This window comes from Coregonus lavaretus, assembly GCF_964263955.1.
Source record: "Coregonus lavaretus genome assembly, contig: HAP1_SCAFFOLD_2581, whole genome shotgun sequence".
Classification (NCBI taxonomy): Eukaryota; Metazoa; Chordata; class Actinopteri; order Salmoniformes; family Salmonidae; genus Coregonus; species Coregonus lavaretus.
The window spans coordinates 12163-22500 of NW_028166485.1; positions in this window are offsets into that span (position 1 = coordinate 12163).

Genomic DNA, 10338 nt, shown 5'->3' on the forward strand with positions numbered 1-10338 from the left:
TATCATGGTCCAAACACACCAAGACAGTCGTGAAGAGGGCACGACAAAGCCTATTCCCCCTCAGGAGACTAAAAAGATTTGGCATGGGTCCTCAGATCCTCAAAAAATTCTACAGCTGTACCATCGAGAGCATCCTGACTGGTTGCATCACCGCCTGGTATGGCAACTGCTTGGCCTCTGACCGCAAGGCACTACAGAGGGTAGTGCGTACGGCCCAGTACATCACTGGGGCAAAGCTCCCTGCCATCCAGGACCTCTATACCAGGCGGTGTCAGAGGAAGGCCCTCAAAATTGTCAAAGACTCCAGCCACCCTAGTCATAGACTGTTCTCTCTGCTACCGCACGGCAAGTGGTACCGGAGTGCCAAGTCTAGGTCCAAAAGACTTCTCAACAGCTTCTACCCCCAAGCCATAAGACTCCTGAACAGCTAATCATGGCTACCCGGACTATTTGCACTGACCCACCACCCCATCCTTTTTACGCTGCTGCTACTCTGTTAAGTATTTATGCATAGTCACTTTAACTCTACCCACATGTACATATTACCTCAACTACCTCAACTAGCCGGTGCCCCCGCACATTGACTATGCAACGGTACCCCCCTGTATATATAGCCTCCCTACTGTCACTTTATTTTACTGTATATATAGCCTCCCTACTGTCACTTTATTTTACTTCTGCTCTTTTTTTCTCAACACTTTTTTTGTTGTTGTTTTATTCTTACTTTTTTGTTTAAAATAAATGCACTGTTGGTTAAGGGCTGTAAGTAAGCATTTCACTGTAATGTCTGCACCTGTTGTATTCGGCGCATGTGACCAATAAAATTTGATTTGATTTGATTTGTGGGACCTTATGTAGACAGGTGTGTGCCTTTCCAAATCATGTCCAATCAATTTAATTTACCACAATCAAGTTGTAGAAATATCTCAAGGATGATCAATGGAAACAGGATGGACATGAGCTCAATTTCGAGTCTCATAGCAAAGGGTCTGAATAGTTAGGTAAATAAGGTATTTCCCCAAAAAATTATTTGATACATTTGCAAAATTTTCTAAAAGCCTATTTCACTATGTCATTATTGGGTATTGTGTGTAGATTGATGAGGATTTTCTTTATTTAATCCATTTTAGAATAAGGCTGTAACGTAACAAAATGTAGAAAAAGTCAAGGGGTCTGAATACTTTCCGAATGCACTGTATACCTGGCCAGCGTGCCAAGAATAGGTGTGGCCAAATGTATTTAAGTGCCTATTTGGGGATGTTGTAGTTAGTTCACTTTTGGGTAACTCAAGGGGAGGCTGTATCTGAGCCTGGTAGACCCCACCTGTGCTTTATTGGTTAAGACAGGTTTTACCTGATGAGAGGCTTTTTCTTTTGGATGCTGACATTTTGAAGTCAGAACTTTGTATATACACTGAGTGTACAAAACATTAGGAACACCTTCCTAGGATTGAGTTGCCCTCACTTATGCCCTCAGAACAGCCTCAATTCGTTGGGGCATGGACTCCACAAGGTGTCAAAAGCGTTCCACAGGGATGCTGGCCCGTGTTGATGCCAATGCTTCCCACAGTTGTGTTAAGTTGGTTGGATGTCCTTTGGGTGGTGGACCATTCTTGATACACACGGGAAACTGTTGAGCTTGAAAAACCCAGCAGTGTTGCAGTTCTTGACACACTCAAACCGGTGCGCCTGGCATCTACTACCATACCTTGTTCAAAGGCACTTAAATCTTTTGTCTTGCCCATTCACCCTCTGAATGGCACACATACACAATCCATGTCTCAATTGTCTCAAGGCTTAAAAGTCCTTCTTTAACCCGTCTCCTCCCCTTCATCTACATGATTAAAGTGTATTTAACAAGTGACATCAATAAAGGATCATAGCTTTCACCTGGATGCACCTGGTCGCTCTATGTCATGGAAAGAGAAGGTGTTCCTAATGTTGTTGTTTTTTACAGATAAACTAATATTGTTAATGTTAACAGTGAAAAGAACTGGGACAGGAATCGATCCCTGTGGGACACCCTTTGTTATGTCCAGAAAACCTGATTTAACACCATCAGTAAATACACACTGTTCTGTCCTTTAAATACATTTCCAACCAGGTACACGCAGCCTGGTCCAGGCCAATTGATGAAAGCCTCTGAATAAGTAATGAGTGATCCACTGTGTCGAAGGCTTTAGACAGGTCAATAAAAAGGGCCACATAGTGTTTCTTCTTATCCAAACAATCAAGAACATCAGTTCAATCATTTGAAAATAAATTAGATGACCTAAGATTACGGTTATCCTACCAACGGGACATTAAAAACTGTAATACCTTATGTTTCACCGAGTCATGGCTGAACGACGACATGGACAACATACAGCTGACGGGATATACTCTACATCGGCAGGATAGAACGGCGGACTCCGGTAAGACAAGGGGTGGTGGTCTGTGTATATTTGTAAACAACAGCTTGTGCACAAAATCAAATACTAAGGAAGTCTCAAGGTTTTGCTCGCCTGAGGTAGAGTATATTATGATAAGCTGTAGACCACACTATCTACCACTATTTTTTTATTTTTTTTTATTTCACCTTTATTTAACCAGGTAAACCAGTTGAGAACAAGTTCTCATTTACAACTGCGACCTGGCCAAGATAAAGCAAAGCAGTGCGATAAAAACAACAACACAGAGTTACATATGGGGTAAAACAAAACAAAGTCAAAAATACAACAGAAATACAACAGAAATACATATATATATACAGTGTGTGCAAATGTAGCAAGTTATGGAGGTAAGGCAATAAATAGGCTATAGTGCAAAATAATTACAATTAGTATTAACACTGGAATGATAGATTTGCAAGAGATGATGTGCAAATAGAGATACTGGGGTACAAATGAGCAAAATAAATAACAATATAGGGATGAGGTAGTTGGGCGGGCTAATTTCAGATGGGCTGTGTACAGGTGCAGTGATCGGTAAGGTGCTCTGACAACTGATGCTTAAAGTTAGTGAGGGAGATAAGTGTCTCCAGCTTCAGAGATTTTTGCAATTTGTTCCAGTCATTGGCAGCAGAGAACTGGAAGGAATTCCGGCCAAAGGAGGTGTTGGCTTTGGGGATGACCAGTGAGATATACCTGCTGGAGCGCAGACTACGGGTGGGTGTTGCTATGGTGACCAATGAGCTAAGATAAGGCGGGGATTTGCCTAGCAGTGATTTATAGATGGCCTGGAGCCAGTGGGTTTGGCGACGAATATGTAGGGAGGACCAGCCAACAAGAGCGTACAGGTCACAGTGGTGGGTATTATATGGGGCTTTGGAGACAAAACGGATGGCACTGTGATAGACTACATCCAATTTGCTGAGTAGAGTGTTGGAGGCTATTTTGTAAATGACATCGCCGAAGTCAAGGATCGGTAGGATAGTCAGTTTTACGAGGGCATGTTTGGCAGCATGAGTGAAGGAGGCTTTGTTGCGAAATAGGAAACCGATTCTAGATTTAACTTTGGATTGGAGATTCTTAATGTGAGTCTGGAAGGAGAGTTTACAGTCTAACCAGACACCTAGATATTTGTAGTTGTCCACATACTCTAGGTCAGACCCGTCGAGAGTAGTGATTCTAGTCGGGTGGGCGGGTGCAAGCAGCGTTCGGTTGAAGAGCATGCATTTAGTTTTACTAGTGTTTAAGAGCAGTTGGAGGCTACTGAAGGAGTGTTGTATGGCATTGAAGCTCGTTTGGAGGTTTGTTAACACAGTGTCCAATGAAGGGCCAGATGTATACAAAATGGTGTCGTCTGCGTAGAGGTGGATCTGAGAGTCACCAGCAGCAAGAGCGACGTCATTGATATACACAGAGAAAAGAGTCGGCCCAAGAATTGAACCCTGTGGCACCCCCATAGAGACTGCCATAGGTCCAGACAACAGGCCCTCCGATTTGACACATTGAACTCTATCTGAGAAGTAGTTGGTGAACCAGGCGAGGCAGTCATTTGAGAAACCAAGGCTATTTAGTCTGCCAATAAGAATGCGGTGGTTGACAGAGTCGAAAGCCTTGGCCAGGTCAATGAAAACGGCTGCACAGTACTGTCTATTATCGATCACGGTTATAATATCGTTAAGGACCTTGAGCGTGGCTGAAGTGCACCCATGACCAGCTCGGAAACCGGATTGCATAGCGGAGAAGGTACGGTGGGATTCGAAATGGTCGGTGATCTGTTTGTTGACTTTGCTTTCAAAAACTTTTGAAAGGCAGGGCAGGATGGATATGGGTCTGTAACAGTTTGGATCTAGAGTGTCACCCCCTTTGAAGAGGGGGATGACCGCGGCAGCTTTCCAATCTCTGGGGATCTCAGACGTTACGAAAGAGAGGTTGAACAGGCTAGTAATAGGGGTTGCGACAATTTCGGCGGCTAGTTTTAGAAAGAAAGGGTCCAGATTGTCTAGCCCAGATGATTTGTAGGGGTCCAGATTTTGCAGCTCTTTCAGAACATCAGCTGTCTGGATTTGTGTGAAGGAGAAGCGGGGGGGCATGGGCAAGTTGCAGCGGAGGGTGCAGAGCTGGTGGCCAGGGTAGTGGTAGCCAGGTGGAAAGCATGGCCAGCCGTAGCAAAATGCTTGTTGAAATTCTCGATTATTGTAGATTTATCGGTGGTGATAGTGTTTCCTAGCCTCAGTGCAGTGGGCAGCTGGGAGGAAGTGCTCTTATTTTCCATGGACTTTACAGTGTCCCAAAACTTTTTGGAGTTAGTGCTACAGGATGCAAATTTCTGTTTGAAAAAGTTAGCCTTTGCTTTCCTAACTGCTTGTGTATATTGGTTCCTAACTTCCCTGAAAAGTTGCATATCGCGGGGGCTATTTGATGCTAATGCAGTACGCCACAGGATGTTTTTGTGCTGGTCAAGGGCAGTCAAGTCTGAGGAGAACCAGGGGCTATATCTGTTCTTAGTTCTGTATTTTTTGAATGGGGCATGTTTATTTAAGATTGAGAGGAAATTACTTTTAAAGAACAACCAGGCATCCTCTACTGACGGAATGAGATCTATATCCATCCAGGATACCTGGGCCAGGTCAATTAGGAAGGCCTGCTCGCTGAAGTGTTTTTGGGAGCGTTTGACAGTGATGAGGGGTGGTCGTTTGACCGCGGACCCGTTATGGACGCAGGCAATAAGGCAGTGATCGCTGAGATCCTGGTTGAAGACAGCGGAGGTGTATTTAGAGGGTAAGTTAGTCAGGATGATATCTATGAGGGTACCCATGTTTACGGATTTAGGGTTGTACCTGGTAGGTTCGTTGATAATTTGTGTGAGATTGAGGGCATCTAGTTTAGATTGTAGGATGGCCGGGGTGTTAAGCATATCCCAATTTAGGTCACCAAGCAGTACGAACTCTGAGGATAGATGGGGGGCAATCAATTCACATATGGTGTCCAGGGCACAGCTGGGGGCTGAGGGGGGTCTGTAGCAAGCGGCAACAGTGAGAGATTTATTTCTGGAAAGGTGGATTTTTAGAAGTAGAAGCTCAAACTGTTTGGGCACAGACCTGGATAGTATGATAGAGCTCGGCAGGCTATCTCTACAGTAGATTGCAACTCCACCCCCTTTGGCAGTTCTATCTAGACGGAAAATGTTATAGTTGGGGATGGAAATTTCAGAATTTTTGGTGGCCTTCCTAAGCCAGGATTCAGACACTGCTAGAACATCAGGGTTGGCGGAGTGTGCTAACGCAGTGAATAACTCAAACTTAGGAAGGAGGCTTCTGATATTTATGTGCAGAAAACCAAGACTTTTACCGTTACAGAAGTCAACAAATGATAGCTCCTGGGGAGTAGGAGTGATACTGGGGGCTGCAGGGCCTGGGTTAGCCTCTACATCACCAGAGGAACAGAGGAGGACTAGAATAAGGATACGACTAAAGGCTTTAAGAACTGGTCTTCTAGTGCGTTGGGTACATAGAATAAAGGGGGCAGTTCTCCGGGCGTTGTAGGAAAGATTCAGGGCATTATGTACAGAAAAGGATATGGAAGGATATGAGTACAGTTCAGGTAACCCTAAGCGTTGGGTAACAATGAAAGAGATAGCGTCACTGGAGGCACCGATTGAGCCGATTGAGCCGGTCTCGGCGTGTATGGGGGGTGGAACAAAGGAACTATTTGAGGCAGTTTGAGAGGGACTAGGGGTTCTACATTGAAATTGTATAATAAGAACTAACCCAAACAGCAATAGGCAAGGCATAATTGACATGGGAGAGAGGCATAAAGCAGTCACAGGTGTTATTAGAGAGAGCTAAGACAACAACTGGAAATAGCGATAACGTTTGGGCTAAGGCTAAAACAGAATAAACAGAATAAACAGGACAGGGTACCGTGTAAAGGAACAGTCCAGCAGGCATCAGCTGTGCAGCTGAGTGATCATAAGGTCCAGTGAACAGCAATATGTGAGTCCGAGAGCAGTTCAAATTGGTGCTTCAGCACAGCTAGCAGGGAGCACAGTTGTAGTTTGCGTGTGCTAGCGGGCCGGGGCTGGCAGATGGATCTTCGTGGTCGTCGCAACGGGAAGCCTGTTGAAACCACATCAGAATATTTCGTCGGCAGACCAGTCGTGTTGGATCGGCGGGGCTCAGTGTCAACACTAGGAGGTCCCGTCCGGTTGACGGAGAGGTAGATAGCTGGGAGATGGGCCTGAGGCTAGCTCAAGGCTAACTGGTGCTTGCTATAGGGCAATGGTAATCAGCCAACAACAGGTTGCAGCTAGCTAGCTGGTTGCGATGATCCGGCGCTAGGGTCCAGTGATTCCGGCAGAAAGTCCAATAAGTTCTGGGTCGATAGCACGCTGGGTCGATAGCACGCTGTGCAGACTGGCCGACGAATTGTCCAGGCTAGAGCTAGAGCTGGCTGGTGGATAGTGTAGGCCACGGACAGTGGTGAAGACGCTAACGGTGACTAATAACAGGTAGCCACTATTTCAGCTTACGGTTCTTGATGAAAGTTATAAAGAAATAGTAGAATCCTTTCCACGTTGGGTGAGGCGGGTTGCAGGAAAGTATATTTAGTTAAAGAATGAAAAGTAAAAATTGAGAAATATATACAAAATAGACAAAAAAACAAGAAACAGGATATTTACACAGGGACAATGAATAAAAGCGACCGCACTGCTACGCCATCTTGGAATATCTATTTTTCATAGCTGTCTATTTACCACCACAAACCAATGCTGGCATTAAGATTGCACTCACTGAGCTGTATAAGGCCATAAGTAAACAGGAAAACGCTCATCCAGAGGCAGCGCTTCTAGTGGCCGGGGACTTTAATGCAGGGAAACTTAAATCCGTTCGACCTAATTTCTACCAGCATGTTAAATGTGCAACTAGAGGGAAAAAAACTCTAGACCACCTTTACTCCACACACAGAGACGCATACAAAGCTCTCCCTCGCCCTCCATTTGGCAAATCTGACCATAACTCTATCCTCCCGATTCCTGCTTATAAGCAAAAACTAAAGCAGTAAGCACCAGTGACTCGGTTAATAAAAAAGTGGTCAGATGACGCAGATGCTAAGCTACAGGACTGTTTTGCTAGCACAGACTGGAACATGTTCCGGGATTCTTCAGATAGCATTGAGGAGTACACCACATCAGTCACTGGCTTCATCAATAAGTGCATCGATGACGTCATCCCCACAGTGACTGTACGTACATACCCCAACCAGAAGCCATGGATTACAGGCAACATCCGCACTGAGCTAAAGGGTAGAGCTGCCGCTTTCAAGGAGCGGGACTCTAACCCGGACACTTATAAGAAATCCCGCTATGCCCTCCGACGAACCATCAAACAGGCAAAGAGTCAATACAGGACTAAGATTGAATCGTACTACACCAGCTCTGACGCTCGTCGGATGTGGCAGGGCTTGAAAACTATTACAGACTACAAAGGGAAGCACAGCTGCAAGCTTCCCAGTGACACAAGCCTACCAGATGAGCTAAACCACTTCTATGATCGCTTCGAGGCAAGCAACACTGAAGCATGCATGAGAGCACAAGCTGTTCCGGATGACTATGTGATCACGCTCTCCGTAGTCGATGTGAGTAAGACTTTTAAGCAGGTCAACATTCACAAGGCCGCAGGGCCAGACGGATTACCAGGACATGTACTCCGAGCATGTGCTGACCAACTGGCAAGTGTCTTCACTGACATTTTCAACATGTCCCTGACTGAGTCTGTAATACCAACATGTTTCAAGCAGACCACCATAGTCCCCGTGCCCAAGGACACTAAGATAACCTGCCTAAATGACTACCGACCCGTAGCACTGACGTCTGTAGCCATGAAGTGCTTTGAAAGGCTGGTCATGGCTCACATCAACACCATTATCCCAGAAACCCTAGACCCACTCCAATTTGCATACTGCCCCAACAGATCCACAGATGATGCAATCTCTATTGCACTCCACTGCCCTTTCCCACCTGGACAAGAGGAACACCTACTTGAGAATGCTATTCATTGACTACAGCTCAGCGTTCAACCCCATAGTGCCATCAAAGCTCATCACTAAGCTAAGGATCCTGGGACTAAACACCTTCCTCTGCAACTGGATCCTGGACTTCCTGACGGGCCGCCCCCAGGGGGTAAGGGTAGGTAACAACACATCTTCCACGCTGATCCTCAACACGGGGGCCCCTCAGGGGTGCATGCTCAGTTCCCTCCTGTACTCTCTGTTCACCCATGACTGCATGGCCAGGCACGACTTCAACACCATCATTAAGTTTGCCGACGACACAACAGTGGTAGGCCTGATCACCAACAACGATGAGACAGCCTATAGGGAGGAGGTCAGAGACCTGGCCGTGTGGTGCCAGGATAACAACCTCTCCCTCAACGTGACCAAGACAAAGGAGATGATTGTGGACTACAGGAAAAAAAAGAGGACTGTGCACGCCCCCATTCTCATCGATGGGGCTGTAGTGGAACAGGTTGAGCGCTTCAAGTTCCTTGGTGTCCACATCACCAACAAACTATCATGGTCCAAACACACCAAGACAGTCGTGAAGAGGGCACGACAAAGCCTATTCCCCCTCAGGAGACTGAAAAGATTTGGCATGGGTCCTCAGATCCTCAAAAAGTTCTACAGCTGCACCATCAAGAGCATCCTGACTGGTTGCATCACCGCCTGGTATGGCAACTGCTCAGCCTCCGACCGCAAGGCACTACAGAGGGTAGTGCGTACGGCCCAGTACATCACTGGGGCCAAGCTTCCTGCCATCCAGGACCTCTATACCAGGCGGTGTCAGAGGAAGGCCCTCAAAATTGTCAAAGACTCCAGCCACCCTAGTCATAGACTGTTCTCTCTGTTACTGCACGGCAAGCGGTACCGGAGCGCCAAGTCTAGGTCCAAAAGGCTTCTCAACAGCTTCTACCCCCAAGCCTTAAGACTCCTGAACAGCTAATCATGGCTACCCGGACTATTTGCACTGCCCCCCCACCCCCACCCCCACCCCATCTTTTTACGCTGCTGCTATTCTGTTAATTATTTATGCATAGTCACTTTAACTCTACCCACATGTACATATTACCTCAACTACCTCAACTAGCCGGTGCCCCCGCACATTGACTCTGCACTGGTACCCCCCTGTATATAGCCTCCCTACTGTTATTTTATTTTACTTCTGCTCTTTTTTTCTCAACACTTTTCTGTTGTTGTTGTTTTATTTTACTTTTTTATAAAAAAAATTATGCATTGTTGGTTAAGGGCTGTAAGTAAGCATTTCACGGTAATGTCTACACCTGTTGTATTCAGCGCATGTGGCAAATACAATTTGATTTGATTTGATTTAACCAAAGAAGTAGCAGAGATGGTGCTATGATCAGGTCTGAAACCTACCTGACTGGTGTACATTTTAGAATACATTTCGTAGTTAAAAGGGATCTAAGTTGAGTATTTACCAAGGATTTTAGAATTTTTGCTTGGCAAAAAATTTGGAACTTGGGGCAATAATTATTTAGGTAACACAGGTCACCACCTTTGTGAAGGGGGAGTATATGGGCGGCCTTCCAGACCCTGGGGATGGTACCAGAAATAATTTTACGGTTAAAAATGTATTCTGCAATCAGAGGAGCAGAAATCTGCAGCAAGAAAGGATCAAGCAAATCAGCCCCAATTGATTAAAAAAATAAAATAATTTACATCAATCTTGCTTAAGGCGTCTAGCACATCAAAAGTAGAAAGTTGTTGAAATAAAAACAAAGATTTACTAGAAGTTGCCGGAACTTCCATTGAGCCAACTAGAGGCTGAGAGAGGGGCAGGCAGTCGACTGGCTGACCAGGGTCAATTAAACCACCATTTATTTCAAATAAAAAGC